This window comes from Tamandua tetradactyla, chromosome 2 (assembly GCF_023851605.1).
Source record: "Tamandua tetradactyla isolate mTamTet1 chromosome 2, mTamTet1.pri, whole genome shotgun sequence".
NCBI lineage: Eukaryota > Metazoa > Chordata > Mammalia > Pilosa > Myrmecophagidae > Tamandua > Tamandua tetradactyla.
Genome location: NC_135328.1, coordinates 177,660,679 through 177,680,630, shown reverse-complemented (window position 1 = coordinate 177,680,630; position 19,952 = coordinate 177,660,679). Strand labels below are relative to the sequence as shown.

Sequence of the window (19,952 nt, the reverse complement as noted above, 5' to 3'; positions counted from 1 at the left end):
GTATTTAAGCAGTAAGGAAGGGGAGGTGACTTGTATCGGACGTCAGCAGAGATTGGGCATTATCCTGCAGTTAGGCAACCAATCAGCAGAGACTAAGCTGGGAAAGGCTAATCAGCCAAGGCTGGTCAGCTGATTTCAGGGAAAGGCAGAGCAGAAGTGAGGAAGTAGAAACTTAACTTGAGATAAAAACTTAACTTGAGTTAGTACCTAAGATGGCGTCAGACCACAAGATGGCTGGCACACTGCCAGTGCCATAAGCAGTTTCCCACAAAAAGTCATTCCATTACTGGTATATTGCATTCAGGCAGATAGCAAACTAGACCAAGAGGCAGGCTTGCTGGCTGAAGCAGGAAGAGTGACTGCTTCTACTGAATCCTCTTTAAAAGACTTCTGGTGATTAGATTAAGCATGACTCATTGCAAAAGATACTCCCCTTAGCTGTTTACAAATGCAATCAGCTATGGATGCAGCCAAATTAATCATGATTTGAGTCCATGAAATATCCTCATAGCAACAGACAGGCCAGTGCTTGCCCAATCAGATGACCAGGCACTACCACCTGGCCAAGTTGACACATGAACCTGACCATGACACTGGTATATTGCATTCCAGCAGTTTACTGGATAATACAGGTATTTTCTTGTTTTCATTTAATTTTAGCAATCAAAGAAAACTCTGTCATAACACTAGCAGAATACAGGCTTAAAGAAAAGAAGACTTAGAGTCTAAAGTCTAGCAATAAAACATCAATACAATATAAAAATGTCCATGTTTCAGATGAGTAAAACATATGGAATAAAAATAAACAATAGGGGGAACAAATGTTAAAATAAACTTAGATTGAAATGCTAGTGATCAATGAAAGGGAGGGGTAGGGGGTATGCTATGTATGAATTCTTTTCTGTTGTCTTTTTATTTCTTTTACTGAATTGATACAAATGTTCTAAGAAATGATCATGATGATGAATATGCAACTATGTGATGATATTGTAAATTACTGATTATATATGTAGAACAGAATGATCATATGTTAAGAATGCTTCTGTTTCTTGTCATATTTTTTAAAAATTTAAAAATTAATAAATTTTTTTAAATATCCATATTTCAACAAAAGATTAAAAAACATAAAAACAAACAGGAAACTTGGAATATTTCATTGGTAACAGAGACCATCAAGAGATAGAAATAGGGTAAGATATTGGGTAATTAGAGCTGAAGGGATACAGATTGTGCAACAGGACTGGATACAAAAACTTGGAAATGGACAGCACAATACTACCTAACTGTAATACAATTATGTTAAAACACTGAATGAAGCTAAATGTGAGAATGATAGAAGGAGGAGGGCTGGGGGCACAAATGAAATCAGAAAGAAAGATAGAAGATAAAGATTGAGATGGTATAATCTAGGAATGCCTAGAGTGTATAATGATAGTGACTAAATGTACAAATTAAAAAAATGTTTTTGCATGAGGAAGAACAAAGGAATGTCGTTACTGCAGGGTGCTGAAAATAGATGGTAATTAATATTTTAAAATTTCAACTTATGTGTGAGACTAAAGCAGAGGATGTTTATTTGGTGCAGGGTTTGTATTTTGACTAGTGCATTTCCTGGTGTGACTTGTGTGGATAGCTTGGTTGAGCACTGTGGGTGCATGGAGCCTTGAGTGGGACATGAGATTTGTTGATTTGTCCGGAGTGGTGCCCCAATGGATCCCGGAGTGATTTGATCAGTGAATGAAAGGGTGTTTGTGGGGTCCCCTTCAGGGGATGGTGAGGGTGGGGGAGCATTTGACCTCCCCAGGTTGAATTCTTGGTGTTCTCGCAGGCAGTGTAGACTACCAGGGCTGTAGGCTGAGCCCAGGGTTTGTTCGTGTGAGGCTTAGCCCCACAGAGGATGAGTCGAGCCTACTTGAAGTTGGGCCTGGGAGTCGCCCCCTAGAGAACTCCTTTTGTTGCTCGGATGTGGCCTTTCTCACTAGCCAACACAACAAGCAGGCTCAGCTACCTTCCCCCTGTCTATGTGGGACATGACTCCCAGGGGTGTGGACCTTCCTGGCAACATGGGACAGAAGTCCTGGAATGAGCTGAGACTCACATTGAGGCATTGAGAAAAAATCTGGAATGAGCTGAGACTCAGCATTGGGGGATTGAGAGGACCTTCTCGATGCGGGGGCAGGGGGGCGAGGAGGAGTGAAGTGAGACAGGGTGTTGGTGGCTGGGAGATTCCGAGCAGGGTCGAGAGGTTGTCTTGGAGGTTGTTCTTGCGCATTAAGTAGATAACACCTTTTCAGTTAGGGCTTGATGGAGAGGCTGGAGGGAACTGCCTGGAGGTGTGGAGCTGTGTTCCAGTAGCCATGTTTTTTGATGACGATTATATGGTGATATGGCTTCCACAGTGTGAATGTGTGATTGTGGGAACCTGTGTCTGATGCTCCTTTTGTCTACCTTGTCAACAGATGAGTAGAACATGTGGAGTGAGGATGGGTAATGGGGGGAACAGGTGTTGAAGTGAATTTGGTTTGAGGTGCTGGTGATCGGTGGGGGTGAGGGGTGAGGGGTAGAGTATGTATAATTTTTTTTTCTGTTTTCATTTTATTTCTTTTTCTGTTGTCTTTTTATTTCTTTTTCTGAATCGATGCAGGTGTTCTAGGGGATGATCATGATGCTGAATGTGTGGCTATGTGGTGATGTTGTGAATTGCTGATTCTATGTGTGGAACAGAATGACCATGTTGAGAATGTGTTTCTTTCTTGTCACATTAAAAAAAAATTTAAACTAATAAAAAAATTTTAAAAAACAAACAGGAGATGATGGCCTAGGCAAAGGAGAAAACTAAAACATTAGAAACCATTTATGAGGAAAACCACACTTGGGATATGTCATGGTTAGGGACAGGTGTCAACTTGACCAAGTTGTGGTACCTGTTCATCTGATTGGGCAAGCGCTGGCCTGTCTGTTGCAATGAGGACATTTCATAGGATTAGGTCATGATCACGTCAGCTACATCCACAGCTGATTCCATTTGTAATCAGCCAAAGGGGAGTGTCTTCTGCAATTAGTGATGCTAAATGCAATCATGGGAAGCCTTTTAAGGAGGACTCAGAGGAGACAGGTTGCATTCCTGCTTTGGCTGGTGAGCCTCTCCTGTGGAGTTCATCCAGGCCATCCATCGGAGTCATCGGCTTCGCAGCCTGCCCTGTGGATTTTGGACTCTGCGTTCCTACGGTCACGTGAGACACTTTCATAAATTTTATATTTGCAAGTGTTCCCTGTTGATTCTGTTTCTCTAGAGAACCCTAACTAATACAGGACATATCAGACTTTTTAAAAATGGTCCTAATTATGCTCAAAGAGCTAAAGGAAAACATAGTCAAAGAACTAAAGGAAAACATGGTTAAAGAACTAAAGGAAATTAGGAAAACAATAGATTAACACAAAGAGAATATCAATAGACAGATGGAAATTGTACTGGTTTGAAACTGTCATGTACCCCAGAAAAGTCATGCTCATTTAATCCAATCTTGTGGATGCAGAGTTATTATGGGTAGGATCTTTTGATTAGGTTGCTTCCATGGAAATGTGGCCCACCCCATTGTGGGTGGGAACTTTTGATTAGACTGCTTCCGTGTAAGTGTGACCCCATCCATTCAAGGTGGGTCTTAGTTTACTGGAGTCCGTAAAAGAGCTGACATAGACAGCAGACACTAGACACAGATAGTTGGAGATTCTTGGGGAGCTGACATAGAAAGCCACTGGAATCAGAAGCTGAAAGCAATGCAACTCAGGAACAAAAGACCAGGAGATGCCAGTCATATGCCTTCCCAGTTGACAGAGAAACCCCGGATGTAACTGGCCTTTCTTGAATGAAGTTATCCTCTCATTGATGCCTTAATTAGGACATTTTTTATGGACTTAGAACTATAAACTTGTAAATTAATAAATCCCCTTTGTAAAAGCAAACCCATTTCTGGCATATTGTGTTCTGGCAGCTTTAGCAAACAGAAACAGAAATCGTGAAAAGAAATCAACAGAGCTGAAGGCTCCAGTATCAGAAATAAAACATTCCCTACAGGGATTGGAACTGGCAGAAGAGTCAGTGACCTTGTTAACTACTAACATCTAGTCTGAAAAGCAGAAGAAAGAATGAAAAAAAAGTGAGAAACCTGAGGAACACCATAAAGCATACTGTCATGGTCAGGTTCATGTGTCAACTTGGCCAAGTGGTGGTACCTGTTTGTCTGGTTGGGCAAGTGCTGGCCTGTCTGCTGCTATGAGGCCATTTCATAGAATTAAATCATGATCATGTTGGCTGCATCCACAGCTGATTCTATTTATAATCAGCCAAGGGGAGTGTCTTCTGCAATGAGTGATGCTTAATCTAATCACCAGAAGCCTTTTAAGGATTCAGAAGAGACAGGCTCTTCTTCCTGCTTCAGCTGGTGAGCCTCTCCTGTGAAGTTCATCCAGACCCTCCATCAGAATCGTAAACTTCACAGCCTACCCTACAGATTTTGGACTCTACATTCCCATGGTTACATGAGACACTTTTATAAATTTTATATTTATGAATATTTCCTGTTGATTTGGTTTCTCTGAGAATCTAAGCTAATACAACTTGATATCAGGAGTGGGTCTTAAGAAACAGAATTTTGGGGTGTGGCCAAGATGGCGGCTTAGCAATGTCCGCGTCTTAGTTCGTCCTCTAGAACAACTACTAAATAACCAGAAACAGTACAGAACAGCTCCCAGAGCCATGTCAGTGACCGGACACACAGTGTACCCCAGTCTGGACCAGCTGGACTGGCTGTGAGCCTCCCCAGAACCATGAGTTCCCCAAGCCAGGGTGGCTGGTGCCCCTCCCCCACAGGCTGCTTCCCAGAGGGGAAAGAAAAGGAAATTTACCAGCAGCGGGGACTGAGCACAATTAAACACCTATTGTGGAATTAATTAACAAATTTTGACTACTAAAAATAGGCCCCCAGTTCAGGTGTACCTGTTCAAGGCAGAGGTCACTCATTGGGCTAATGGAAAAAGAAGAAAGGGGAGGAAATGGAGGTTTTTGTGACTGTGCTTCTATGGAGGCTTGACTGCCTCTGGATTCAGCGGTGGGACTTTTTGGGCTGCAACTGCACCAGGCATAGGCAGAAACACACTGCTTTCAGGGCTGTCTCCCACCTCTGCCTTCCCCAGGGGAGTGGTGAAGCCCAGCTCAGGTGGAATCCCTCCCTCAAGAAATTCATACATCAGGGCTTGGTAATTTGAAGCCATTAAAACCAGCCTACAACCTCTCCTCTGTCTCCACCACGCCCCCAGCAGGGAGAGTAGGCCAAAGTTAAAGGTACCACATGATCTTATGCTGGTGGAACCTGCAGGCAGACAAGCACCACATACCAGGCAGGATAAGAAAAAAAGAGTCCAGAGATCTCACAGGAAAGTCTTTTAACCTGCTGGGTCTCACCCTCAGGGAAAAATGATGCAGGTGACTCCTTCCCCCTGATAGGAGGCCAGTTTAGTCCGGGAAAACTCAGCTGGAGTCTACAACACCCACAGAGACCCCCCTAAGGGTGGGGAAGAAAAAGGCACCATACAAGCAGGGCAAGAAACCAGAATACAAGAACAGAAAAATTATCCTCTCTTAAACAAAACCTAAGCTAGAAGTCCAGAAAAAGCTGAACTGAAGCTCAAAGAACAGATAGACAACAAATTCATCTAACAAGAAAACCCTAGGTAAGAGAAGTGAAAGCAATCTCCAGAATAAATTAATTAAAGTGATTAAATGTCTAGACACCAGCAAAAAATAACAAATCACACCAGGAAAATTGAAGATATGGCGCAGTCAAAGGAACAAACCAATAGTTCAAATGAGATACAGGAGCTGAAACAATTAATTCAGAATATATGAACAGACATGAAAACTTCATCAAAAACCAAATCGATGAATTGAGGGAGGTTATGAGGAAGGCAAGTAAAGAACAAAAAGAAGAAATGGAAAATCTGAAAAAACAAATCACAGAACTTAGGGGAATGAAAGGTACAGTAGAAGAGATGAAAAAAAACAATGGAAACCTACAATGGTAGATTTCAAGAGACAGAGGTTAGGATTAGTGAACTGGAGGATGGAACATCTGAAATCCAAAAAGAAAAAGAAACTATAGGGAAAAAAAATGGAAAAATATGAGCAGGGACTCAGGGAATTGAATGATAATATGAAGTACACAAATATACGTGTTGTGGGTGTCCCAGAAGGAGAAGAGAAGGGAAAAGGAGGAGAAAAACTAATGGAAGAAATTATCAATGAAAATTTTCCAACTCTTATGAAAGACCTAAAATGACAGATCCAAGAAGTGCAGTGTACCCCAAAGAGAATAGATCCAAATAGATATTCTCCAAGATACTTACTAGTCAAAATGTCAAAGGTCAAAGAGAAAGAGAGGATCCTGAAAGCAGCAAGAGAAAAGCAATCCATCACATACAAGGGAAACCCAATAAGACTATGTGTGTATTTCTCAGCAGAAACCATGGAGGCGAGAAGACAGTGGAATGGTATATTTAAATTACTAAAAGAGGAAAACTGCCAACTAAGGATTCTATACCCAGCAAAACTGTCCTTCAAAAATGAGGGACAAATTAAAACATTTTCAGACAAAAAAATCACAGAGAGAATTTGTGACTAAGAGACAAGCTCTGCAAGAAATACTAAAGGGAGCACTAGAGACAGATACAAAAACACAAAAGAAAGAGGTGTGGAGAAGAGTGTAGAAAGAAGGAAAGTTAGATATGACATATAAAATCCAAAAGGCAAAATGGTAGAAGAAAGTACTACCCAAACATTAATAACACTAAATATTAATCAAAAGACATAGACTGGCAGAATGGATTTAAAAACAGGATCCTTCTATATGCTGTCTACAGGAAACACATCTTAGACCCAAAGATAAACATAGGTTGAAAGTGAAAGGTTGGGAAAAGATATTTCATGCAAATAACAACCAGAAAAGAGCAGGAGTAGCTATACTAATATCCAATATTTTAGACTTCAAATGTAAAACAGTTAAAAGAGACAAAGAAGGATACTATGTACTAATAAAAGGAACAATTCAACATGAAGACATAACAATCATAAATATATATGCACCAAACCAGAATGCCCCAAAATACATGAGACAAACTGCAAACACTGAAAAGGGAAATAGACACATCTACCATAATAGTTGGAGACTTCAATTCCCCACTCTCATCAATGGACAGAACATCTAGACAGAGGATCATAAAGAAACAGAGAATTTGAATATTACAATAAATGAGCTAGACTTAACAGACATTTATAGGACATTACACTCCACAACAGCAGGATACACTTTTTCTCAAGTGCTCATGGATCATTCTCAAAAATAGACCATATGCTGGGTCATAAAGCAAGTCTCAACAATCTTTTAAAGATTGAAATCATACACAACACTTTCTCAGATCATAAAGGAATGAAGTTGGAAATCAATAATAGGCAGAGCGCCAGAAAATTCACAAATATGTGGAGGCTCAACAACGTACTCTTAAACAACCAGTGGGTCAAGTAAGAAATTATAAGAAAAATCAGTAAATATCTCGAAGCAAATGAAAATGAAAACACAACATATCAAAACTTATGGGATGCAGCAAAGGCAGTGCTAAGAGGGAAATTTATTGCCCTAAATGCCTATATCAAAAAAGAAGAAAAGACAAAAGTCAGAAATTAACTGTCCACTTGGAAGAACTGGAGAAAGAACAGCAAACTAACCTCAAAGCAAGCAAAAGGAAAGAAATAACAAAGATTAGAGCAGAAATAAATGAAATTGAGAACATGAAAACAATTGAGAAAATCAATAAAATGAGAAGCTGGTTCTATGAGAAAATAAGATTGATGGGCCCTTAGCAAGATTGACAAAAAGAATAAGAGAGAGGATGCAAATAAATAAGATTGGAAATGGAAGAGGAGACATAACCACCAACCCCACAGAAATAAAGGAGGTAATAACAGGATACTATGAACAACTTTATGCTAATAAATACAACAACGTAGATGGAATGGACAACTTCCTAGAAAGGCATGAGCAACCAACTTTGACTCGAAGAAATAGATGACCTGAACAAACCAATCACAAGTAAAGAAATTGAATCAGTCATTAAAAAGCTTCCCCAAAAGAAAAGTCCAGGACCAGCTGGCTTTTCATGTGAATTCTACCAAACATTCCAGAAATAATTAGTATCACTCCTGCTCAAACTCTTCAAAAAAATTGAAGTGGAAGGAAAGCTACCTAATTCATTCTATGATGCCAACATCACCCTCATACCAAAACCAGGCAAAGATATTACAAAAAAAAAGAAAACTACAGACCAATCTCTCTAATGAATATAGATGCAAAGATCCTCAACAAAATTCTAGCAAATCGAATCCAGCATCACATTAAAAGAATTATACATGATGACCAAGTAGGATTCATCCCAGGTATGCAAGGATGGTTCAACGTAGGAAAATCAATGAATGTAATACACCACATCAACAAATCAAAGCAGAAAAATCACATGATCATCTCAATTGATGCAGAGAAGGCATTTGAGAAAATTCAACATCCTTTCCTCTTGAAAACACTTCAAAGGATAAGAATACAAGGGAACTTCCTTAAAATGATAAAGGAAATATATGAAAAACCCACAGTTAATATCATCCTCAATGGGGAAAAACTGAAAACTTTCCCCCTAAGATCAGGAACAAGACAAGAATGTCCACTATCACCACTGTTATTCAACATTGTGTTGGAAGTTCTAGCCAGAGCAATTAGACAAGAAAAGAAATACAAGGCATCAAAATTGGAAAGGAAGAAGTAAAACTATCACTGTTTGCAGATGATATGATACTATATGTCGAAAACCCTGAAAAATCCACAGCAAAACTACTAGAGCTAATAAAAAAGTACAGCGAAGTGGCAGGTTACAAGATCAACATTCAAAAATCTGTAGTGTTTCTATACACTAGTAATGAACAATCTGAGGGGGAAATCAAGAAACGAATTCCATTTACAATTGCAACTAAAAGAATAAAATACTTAGGGATAAATTTAACTGCAGAGACAAAAAACCTATATAAAGAAAACTACAAAACACTGTTAAAAGAAATCACAGAAGACCTAAATAGATGGAAGGGCATACCATGTTCATGGATTGGAAGACTAAATATAGTTAAGATGTCAATTCTACCTAAATTGATGTATAGATTCAATGCAATACCAATCAAAATCCCAACAACTTACTTTTCAGAAATAGAAAAACCAATAAGCAAATTTATCTGGAATGGCAGGGTGCCCTGAATTGCTAAAAGTATCTTCAGGAAAAAAAGTGAAGCTGGAGGTCTCATGCTGCCTGAATTTAAGGCATATTATGAAGCCACAGTGATCAAAACAGCATGGTACTGGCATAAAGATAGCTATATTGACCAATGGAATTGAATAGAGTGCTCAGATATAGACCCTCTCATCTATGGACACTTGATCTTTGATAAGGCAGTCAAGCCAACTCACCTGGGACAGAACAGTCTCTTCAATAAATGGTGCCTAGAGAACTGGATACCCATATGCAAAAGAATGAAAGAGGACCTGTATCTCACACCCTATACAAAAGTTAACTCAAAATGGTGGCGGGCCGCGGTGGCTCAGCGGGCAAAGTGCTTGCCTGCTATGCCGGAGGACCTCGGTTCGATTCCCGGCCCCAGCCCATGTAACAAAAACGGAGAAACAGAATACAATAAAACAAGAAAATGTTTAAAGATGTTTCCCTTTCTTCCTTCCTTCCTTCCTGCTATCCTTCCTTCCTTCTCTCTGTCTTTCCTTTAAAAAAAAAAAAAAAAAAAAAAAAAAAATGGATCAAAGATTTAAACATTAGGTCTAAGGCCATAAAACAGTTAGAGGAAAAGGTAGGGAAATATCTTATAAATCTTATAATTGGAGGCAGTTTTATGGACCTTACACCCAAAGGAAGAGCACTGAAGAAATAAATAAATAAATGGGAGCTCCTCAAAATTAAACACTTTTGTGCATCAAAGAACTTCATCAAGAAAGTAGAAAGACAGCCTACACAATGGGAGACAATATTTGGAAATGACATATCAGATAAAGGTCTAGTATCCAGAATGTATAAAGAGATTGTTCAACTCAACAACAAAAAGACAGCCAACCCAATTACAAAATGGGAAAAAGACTTGAACAGACACCTACCAGAAGAGGAAATACAAATGGCCAAAAGGCACATGAAGAGATGCTCAATGTCCCTGGCCATTAGAGAAATGCAAATCAAAACCACAATGAGATATCAGCTCACACCCACCAGAATGGCCATTATCAACAAAACAAAAAATGACAAGTGCTGGAGAGGATGCAGAGAAAGAGGCACACTCATCCACTGTTGGTGGGAATGTCAAATGGTACAACCGCTTTGGAAGGCAGTTTGGCAGTTCCTCAAAAAGCTGAATATAGAATTGCCATATGACCCAGCAATACCACTGTTTATGTCAGAGAACATAAGGGCAAAGACACAAATGGACATTTGCACAGCAATGTTTATAGCAGCATTATTTACAATTGCAAAGAGATGGAAACAGCCAAAATGTCCATCAACAGAGAGTGGCTAACCAAATTGTGGTATATACATACCATGGACTATTAGGCAGCTCTAAGACAGAATAAACTTATGAAGTATGTAACAACATGGATGGACCTAGACAACATTATGCTGAGTGAGACTAGCCAAAAACTAAAAGACAAATACTGTATGGTCTCACTGATATGAACTGACATTAGTGAATAAACTTGGAATATTTCATTGGTAACAGAGACCATCAGGAGATAGAAATAGGGTAAGATGTTGGGTAATTGGAGCTGAAGGGATACAGACTGTGCAACAGGACTGGATACAAAAACTCGGAAATGGACAGCACAATACTACCTAACTGTAATACAATTATTTTAAAACACTGAATGAAGCTAAATGTGAGAATGGTCGAGGGAGGAGGGTTGGAGACATAAATGAAATCAGAAAGAAAGATAGATGTTAAAGATTGAGATGGTATAATCTAGGAATGACTAGAGTGTATAATAACAGTGAAATGTACAATGTACAAATTTAAAAAATGTTTTTGCATGAGGAAGAACAAAGGAATGTCATTATTTCAGGGTGCTAAAAATAGATGGTAATTAATATTTTAAAATGCCACCTTATGTGTGAGACTAAAGCAAAAAATGTTTATTTGTTACAAAATTTATATTTTGACTAGTGCATTTCCTAATATAAATCATGTAGAGAGTTTGATTGAACGCCATAAGTACTTGAAATCTCAGGTAGAACATGAGATTTTGTTGGTTTGTCCAGAGTGATGCCCCGATGAATCCCAGAGTGATTTGATCAGTGAGTGGAAAAGTATTTGCAATGCCCCCTTCAGGGAATGGTGAGAACGGGGTGAAATTCAACTTCCCCAAGTTGAATTCTTGATATTCTCACAAGCAGTGTGGAAAACCAAAGCTACAGTCTTGGGGTTTTTTCATATGAAACTTAACCCCACAAAGTATAAGTCAAGCTTACTTAAAATTATGCTTAAGAGTCACCCCCAAGAGGGTTTCTTTTGTTGATCTGATGTGGCCTCGCTCTCCAGCCAACACAACAAGCAAACTCACCCCCTCCCCCTGTATATGTGGGACATGACTTCCAGGAGTGTGGGCCTTCCTGAAATGTGGGACAGATATTCTAGAATGAGCGGACACTCAGCATGAAGAGATTGAGAAAAACCCTAGAATGAGCTGAGACTCAGCATCAAGACATTGAGAAAACCTTCTCGGCCAAAAGGGGGAAGAGTGAAATGAGACTAAGTGTCAATGGCTGAAAGATTCCAAACAGAGTCGAGAGGTTGTCCTGGAGGTTATTCTTACACATCAAGTAGACATCACCTTGTTGTTCAAGAGGTAGTGGAGAGGCTGGAGGGAACTGCCTGAAAATGTAGAGCTGTTTTCCAGTAGCCATGTTTCTTGATGATGATTGAACAATGATATAGCTTTCACAATGTGACTCTGTGATTGTGAAAACTTAGTGTCTGATGCTCCTTTTATCTACCATATCAAAAGATGAGTAGAACATATGGAATAAAAATTTTAAATAGGGGGAACAAATCTTAAAATAAATTTAGTTTGAAATGCTAGTGATAAATGAACAGGAGGGGTAAGGGGTATGGTATGTATAATCTTTTTTTCTGTTAATATTTTATTTCTTTTTCTATTGTCTTTTTGTTTATTTTTCTAAATCAGTGCAAATATTCTAAGAAATGATGAATATGCAACTATGTGATGATATTAAGAATTACTGATTATATATGTAGAATGAAATGATATGTTAATGTTTTTTTGTTGTTAATTTTTTTAATTAAAAAAAGAAACAGAATCTTAAAAATGGATTTTTATGAATGATTTTCTACTCTGACTTGACTCAAAGGTACTAAGTACTCTGATTCCCATATTCAGAATGACACTGCCAATCCATGGAGTGAGTTGGGAAAAGAGACCGTCAAAATATCATCATTCGATTCTTCTAATGCTTTGCTTGTACAAAGCCATGCTCTGGGGGATAATGTTTTTGACACCTTAATGGAGTTTTGTGGAAATAGGAGGTATAGAGTTGTTGGCTGGTTGTTGTTAGATACACTGGCTACATTAAGGAGTGAAAGGGATGGGCTTAAGGCTTCAAATGAAAGCTTAAGCACTGTCTGACAGCTGTAGACGTTTCTATGAGTGTCCTGAAGGAAAATCTTATTTGCTGTAGCCACAGACTTGAGATATCTGAAAATCAGACTCAGAATCTTGAAGTAGCAACTTTACAATGCAAACTGAAATTTCAACCTCGTGTGGTGCCTGCCATTAAAGTGAGGGCATTGATTGGAGAGGAGTGGGACCCTAAAAAATGGGATGGCGACATATGGATTGATAATGATGTTGGGGTGGATTGAAACACTAGGTCATGCTGAGCCTTCTCTAGATAACCATATAATAGTCTGCCCAGAGGACATAGTCGCCCCCAACTCCAGCCTGCCTTGAGGAGGTGGCCACCCAACCTCCACCTGAAGGGATTAGCCCTAGAGTGATTAATCCTGTTTCACCAGATGAAACTGCAAATGAATGCCCTGAGGCAAATGGCTTGGAAAATATTTCAAATTCTTTTCATGACCCACCCCCAACCCCTCTCATTTCTTCCACACCTATAACTAGACTAAAGTCCCAACATGCCCTTAAAGGTGAGGTACAAAGTATCACACATGAGGAGGTGTGTTATACTCCAAAAGAACTGTGTAAGTTTTCCAATTTATATAGACAGAAACCAGGGAAATATGTGTGGCAATGGATTTTAAGGGTGTGGGATAATGGTGGGAGGATTATAAGGCTGGATCAGGCTGAGTTTCTTGATATGGGCCCACTAAGCAGAGATTCTGTATTCAATGTTATAGCTTGAGGGGTTAGAAAAGGCTTTAACAATTTGTTTGGATGGTTGCTTGAAACATGGATCAAAAGGTGGTCGACATTACCTGAGGTTGAAATGCCAGAACTGCCCTGGTATAATGTAGATGAGGGGATCCAGAGGCTTAGAGAGACTGGAATGTTAGAGTGGATTTATCATGCAAAGCCTGCTCTTATCTCCCAGGAATGTCCTGAGAATGCACCTTTTACCAGAACAGTGAGAAATAAATTTGTGAGACTAGCACCATCATCTCTAAAGAGCTCTGTGGTTGCACTTCTCTGTAGGTCAGGTATTACTGTGGGAACTACTGTCACTGAGCTGGAATCCTTAAACACAATGGGGATGACCAAATCCCAAGTTGGCAGAAGCTAGGTAGCAGAACTTAATCACCAAAGAGAGGGTAGATGTGGCTATTTCAATAGACAGCAAACTCAAAGCAGGAGTCAAAATTATCTGACTCACAGAGATTTGTGGCATTGGCTAGTAAATCATGGGGTGCCTAGAAATACAATAGATGGAAAATCTATCAAATTCTTACTTGAGGTGTATAAACAAAAGTGTTCTAGATCAAGTGGACAGAAGTCTAACCTGAATTACAAAAACACAGAGTCACGTCCCCTTAATCGATTTCCAGACTTGAAACAGTTTACAGACCCGGAGCCCCTTGAATGAAGGGGAAGCCAGGTCCCTTTGGGGGAGAACACTGTTACACTGCCACAAATTTATACTGTTAATCTTCCTCCAAGCCTTCCCCAAGGAGACTGATGGCCTTTTACCAGAGTAACTGTGCATTGGGAAAAAGGAAATGATCAGATATTTTGAAATTATTAGACACTGGTTTAGAAGTGACATTAATTCCAGGGGACCCAAAACATCAGTCTGGTCCACCAGTCAGAGTAGGGGCTTATGGAATCCAGGTGATTGATGGATTTTTATCTCAGGTCCATCTCACAGTGGGTCCAATGGCCCCCTAGACCCATTTTGTAGTTATTTCCCCAGTTCCAGAGTGTATAGTTGGCATAGACACACTGAGCAACTGGCAGAATCCCCACATTGGCTCTCTAACTTGTGCAGTGAGGGCTATTATGGTAGGAAAGGCCAAGTGGAAGCCACTAGAACTGCCCTTGCCTTGCAAAATAGTAAATCAGAAGCAACCAGATTCCTGGAGGGATTGTAGATATTACTGCCACTCTTAAGGACTTCAAGGATGCAAGGGTGGTGATTCCCTCCACATCCCCATTCAACCCTCCTATTTGGCCTGTGCAGAAAACAGATGGGTCTTGGAGGATGACAGTGGATTATCATAAGCTCAACCATGTGGTAACTCCAATTGCAGCTGCGTTCCAGATTTGGTATCATTGCTTGAGCAAATCAATACATCTTCTGATACCTGGTATGCAGCTATTGATCTGGCAAGTTCTTTTTTCTCAATAGCTATTAGTAAGGACCACCAGAAACAGTTTGCTTTTAGCTGGCAAGGTCAGCAATATACTTTCACTGTCCTACCTCAGGGGTATATCAATCCCCAGCCCTATGTCATAGGGACCTTGTCCACAGGGACCTTGATCATTTCTCCCTCCCACGAGACAGCACACTGGTTCATTACATTGAAGATATCATGTTAATTGGACCTAGTGTGCAAGAAGTAGCAACTACTCTAGACTTACTGGTAAGGCATTTGTGTGTCAGAAGATGGGAGATAAATCCAGCAAAAATACAGGGGCCTTCCACCTCAGTGAAATTTCTAGATGTCCAGTGGTGTGGGGCATGTCAAGATATCCTTTCTAAGGTGAAAGATAAGTTGCTGCATCTGGCCCCTCCTATGACCTAGTTGGTCTCTTTGAATTCTGGCATCAACATATTCCTCATTTGGGTGTGCTACTCTGGCCCATTTATCAAGTGGCCAGAAAAGCTGCTAATTTTGAGTAGGAACCTGAAGAAGTGAAGACTCTGCCACAAGTCCAGGCTGCTGTACAAGCTGCTCTGCCACTTGGACCATATGATTCAGCAGATCCAGTGGTGCTGGAAGTGTCAGTGGCAAAAAGAGATGCTGTTTGGAGCCTTTGGCAGGTCCCTATAGGAAAATCGCAATGCAGACTCTTAGGATTTTGGAGCAAAGCTGTTGCAGATAGCTACTCTTTTTTTGAGAAACAGCTTGTTTCTCATCAAGTTACCATGAGACCTGAGTTGCCTATTATGAGCTGGGTGTTGTCTGACCCACCAAGCCATAAAGTGGGTGTGCACAGCAGCACTCCATCATAAAATGGAAATGGTATATATGAGATAGGGTCAGAGCAGGTCCTGAAGGCACAAGTAAGTTACATGAGGAAGTGGCCCAAATGCCCATGGCCTCCACTCTTGCCACATTGACTTCTCTTTCCCAGACCAGAGCTATGGCCTCTTGGGGAGTTCCTTACAGTGAACTGACTAAGGAAGAGAAAACTCGGGCCTGGTTTTTAGATAGTTCAGCATGATATGCAACTACCACCCAAAAGTGGAGAGCTGCAGCACTATAATCCATTTCTGGGGTGTCCTAGAAGGACAATAGTGAGGAGAAATCCTCCTAGTGGGCAGAACTTTGAGGAGTGCACCTGGTTGTTCATTTTGCTTGGAAGGAGAACTGTCCACAGGTGCATTTGTATACTGACTCATGGACTGTTGTTAATGGTTTGGCTGGATGGTCAGGGATTTGGAAAGACCATATTTGGAAAATTGGTGACAAAGAGGTCTGGGGAAGAGGTAAGTGGCTAGACCTTTCTGAGTGGGCTAAAAACATGAAGATATTTGTGTCCCATGTGAATGCACACCAGAGGGTGACTTCAGCAGAGGAAGGTTTTAATAATCAAGTGGATAAGATGACCCGTTCTGTGGATACCAGTCAGCCTTTTTCCCCAGCAACTCCTGTCTTTACCCAATGCGCTCATGAGCAAAGTGGTCATGGTAGTAAGGATGGAGGTTATGTATGGGCTCAGCAACAGGGACTTCCTCACCAAGGCTGACCTGGCTACAGCCACTGCTGAGTGTCCAATCTGCCAGCAGCAAAGACCCACACTCAGCCCCCGATATGGCACCATTTCCTGAGATGACCAGCCAGCTACATGGTGGGAGGCTCATTACATAGGACCATTCCCTTCATGGAAGGGGCAGTGATTTGTTCTAACTGAAATAGAAACATAATTCTGGATATGGGTTTGCTTTTCCTGCATGCAATGCTTCTGGTAAAACTACCATCTATGGGCTTACAGAATGTCTTATCCATCATCATGGTATTCCACACAGTATTGCTTCTGATCAAGGAACACACTTCACAGCAAACGAAGTGTGGGAATGGACACATGCTCGTGGATTTCTCTGGTCTTACTATGTTCCCCATCATCCAGAAGCAGCTGGATTGATAGAACAGTGGAATGGCCTTTTGAAAACTCAATTATGGTGCCAACTAGGTGGCAATAACTTGAAGGTCTGGGGTAATGTTCTCCAGGAAACTGTGCATGCTCTTAATCAGTGTCCACTGCATGGGATTGTTTCTCCCATAGTCAGGATCCATGGGCCCAGGAACCAGGGGATGGAAATGGGACTGGCACCACTCACTATTACCCCTAGTGATCCACTAGGAAAATTTTTGCTTCTTGTCCCTGTGGCCCTGAGCTCTGCTGATCTACAGGTTTTAGTTCCAAAAGGGGAAATGCTTCCACCAAGAGAAACAACAATTATTCCATTGAACTGGAATCTAAAACTGCCACCTGGTCACTTTGAGATACTTATGCCCTTGTATCACCAAGCCAAGAAGGGAATTACATTATTGTCTGGGGTGACTGACCCTGAGTATCAGTGGGAAATAGGACTGTAACTAAATAATGGAGGTAAAGAAGAGTTTTCCTGGAATATAGGAGATCCCCTAGGGCATCTTTTAGTACTACCATACCCTGTGATTAAAAGCAATGCAAAACTGCAACAACCCAATCCTAACAGGTCTTCCAGTGGCTCTGAAACTTCAGGAATGAAGGTTTGGGTCACCCCACCAAGCAAAGAACTGTGGCCAGCTTAAGTGCCTTGCTGAGGGTAAAGGGAACATGGAATGGGCAGTGGAAGAAGGTAGCGATAAATATGAACTACAACCACGTGATCAGTTACAGAAACGAGGACTGTAATGCTGTTTTATTCATGTTATACTATTTAAGTTGTAAGATATCAAGTTTAAGAATGAATATTACCCAAGGGTTTGCACCCTATGCTGGAGAGGTTTAATATGTTTCGGTTATATGCAGGACAATTGAGTAATGTTGGTGAAAGAAAAAATGTGTGCTTTATTGTTTTTATTTAGAAATTAGGTGTGGTTTAAGGTGATGTGTATAGCTGCCAAGTTGACAAGTGGTGGACTGTCATGGTCAGGTTCATGTGTCTACTTGGCCAGGTGATGGTACCTGTTTGTCTGGTTGGGCAAATGCTGGCCTCTCTGTTGTTATGAGGACATTTCATAAAATCAAATCATGGTCACATCGGCTGCATTCACAGTTGATTTCATTTGTAATCTGCCAAGGGGAGTGTCTTCTGCAATGAGTGATGCTTAATCTAATCACTGGAAGTCTTTTAAGGAGGATTCAGAAGAGACAGTCTCTTCTTCCTGCTTTTGCAGGCAAGCCTCTCCTGTGGAGTTCATCCAGACCCTCCATCAGAATTGTCAACTTCACAGCCTGCCCTACATGTTGTGGACTCTACGTTCCCACAGTTATGTGAGACACTTTTCTAAATTTTATATTAACAAATATCTCCTGTTGATTTTGTTTCTCTAGAGAACTCTAACTAATACACATACCAATATACACACTCTGGGAGTTCCCAGAAGAAGAAAGGGGCAGAAGGAATATTCAATGAAATAATGGCTGATAACTTGCCAAATTTAATGAAATACATGAATATATACATCCAAGATGCTCAACTAACTCCAGATAAGATAAACATAAATAGAGTCATGATGTGGCATATTGAACTTAAACGATCAAATGCCAAAGATAAAGACACATGTTTGAAAGCCTTAGTGGAGAAGCAATGTGTCATATACAAAGGAGCCTCAATAAGATTAAGTGCTGATTTTTCATTGGAAACCATTGAGGCAAGAAGGCAGTGGGATGACATATTTTAAAGTGCTGAAAGGAAAAAAACTGCCAATCAAAAATTCTACATCTGGCAAAGTCCTTCAAAAATGAGGGCAAGATTAAGACATTCCCAGATACATAAAAGGTGGGGGAATTTGTCACCCTTAGGAGGTTAAAAAGAAATGCTAATAGAAAATAGTTTGAAATGCATGAAGGAATAAAGTTCTTCAATACGGTTAATGACTATGGTAAATATAAATGCCAATACTATTGTACTATTGTATTTTTGGTTTGTAACTCCACTTTTTATTTCCTGCATGCTCTAAAATGCAAATGCAGAAAAAGTAATGATATGTCAGTGGTTTTGAACTCACAGTGTCTAAACATGTAATTGTGAAGAGAACTACGGAAAGGTGGGTGTGCTGGTTTGAAAGGAAGTATGCCCCCTAAGAAAAGCCATGTTTTAATATAAATCCCATTTCGTAAAGGTAGAATAATCTCTATTCAATGCTGTATGTTTGAAACTGTAATGAGATCATCTCCCTGGTTGATGTGATTTAGTCAAGAATGGTTGTTAAACTGGATTAGGGGATGACATGTCTCCACCCATTTGAGTGGGTCTTCATTGGTTTTTTGGAGTCCTATAAAAGAGGGAATATTTTGGAGAAAGAGATTCAGAGAGAGCAGAGCAGAAAATGCTGCAGCACCATGAAGCAGAGAGTCCACCAGCCAGTGACCTTTCGAGATGTAGAAGGAAAATGCCTCCTGGGGAGCTTCGTGAAACCGGAAGCTAGCAGATGATGCCATATTCACCATATGCCCTTCCAGCAGAGAGAGAAGCCCTGACTGTGTTCGCCATGTGCCTTCTCAGTTGAGAGAGAGACCCTGAACTTCATTGGCCTTCTTGAACCAAGGTATCTTTCCTTGGATGCCTTAAATTGGACATTTCTATAGACTTGTTTTAATTGGGACATTTTCTTGGCCTTAGAACTGTAAACCAGCAACTCATTAAATTCCCCTTGTTAAAAGCCATTCCGTTTCTGGTATATTGCATTTCAGCAGCTGGCAAACTAGAACAGTGGGGCAACAGAGGGGTATAGGAACATGGTTTGTATTATTATTGAAGTTAAGTTTGGATCAAAGCAAGTGAGTTTGTTACAGATTTAGGATTTAAATTTAAGTCCCATAATTTAGGATGTTAAATTTAACCCTGACTAATACTGTAATTGAAAAGAAAATTTGGGGTACAGTTTGCCAGTGGTGCGGTATGGGAGAAAAAGGAAGTTAATGCAAAATTAATGTAGGATTTCTGTTTAGGGAGTTAAAATGTTT

The 19,952-nt window shown here is 40.3% G+C and overlaps 1 protein-coding gene across 1 annotated transcript in view; it reads right to left on the bottom strand.

Moving 5' to 3' along the window:
• LOC143657944 (14-3-3 protein beta/alpha-like) overlaps positions 1-19,952 on the bottom strand; it is a 55,944-nt gene that overhangs the window by 22,556 nt on the left and 13,436 nt on the right. The gene's annotated exons all lie outside the window — the stretch shown is intronic.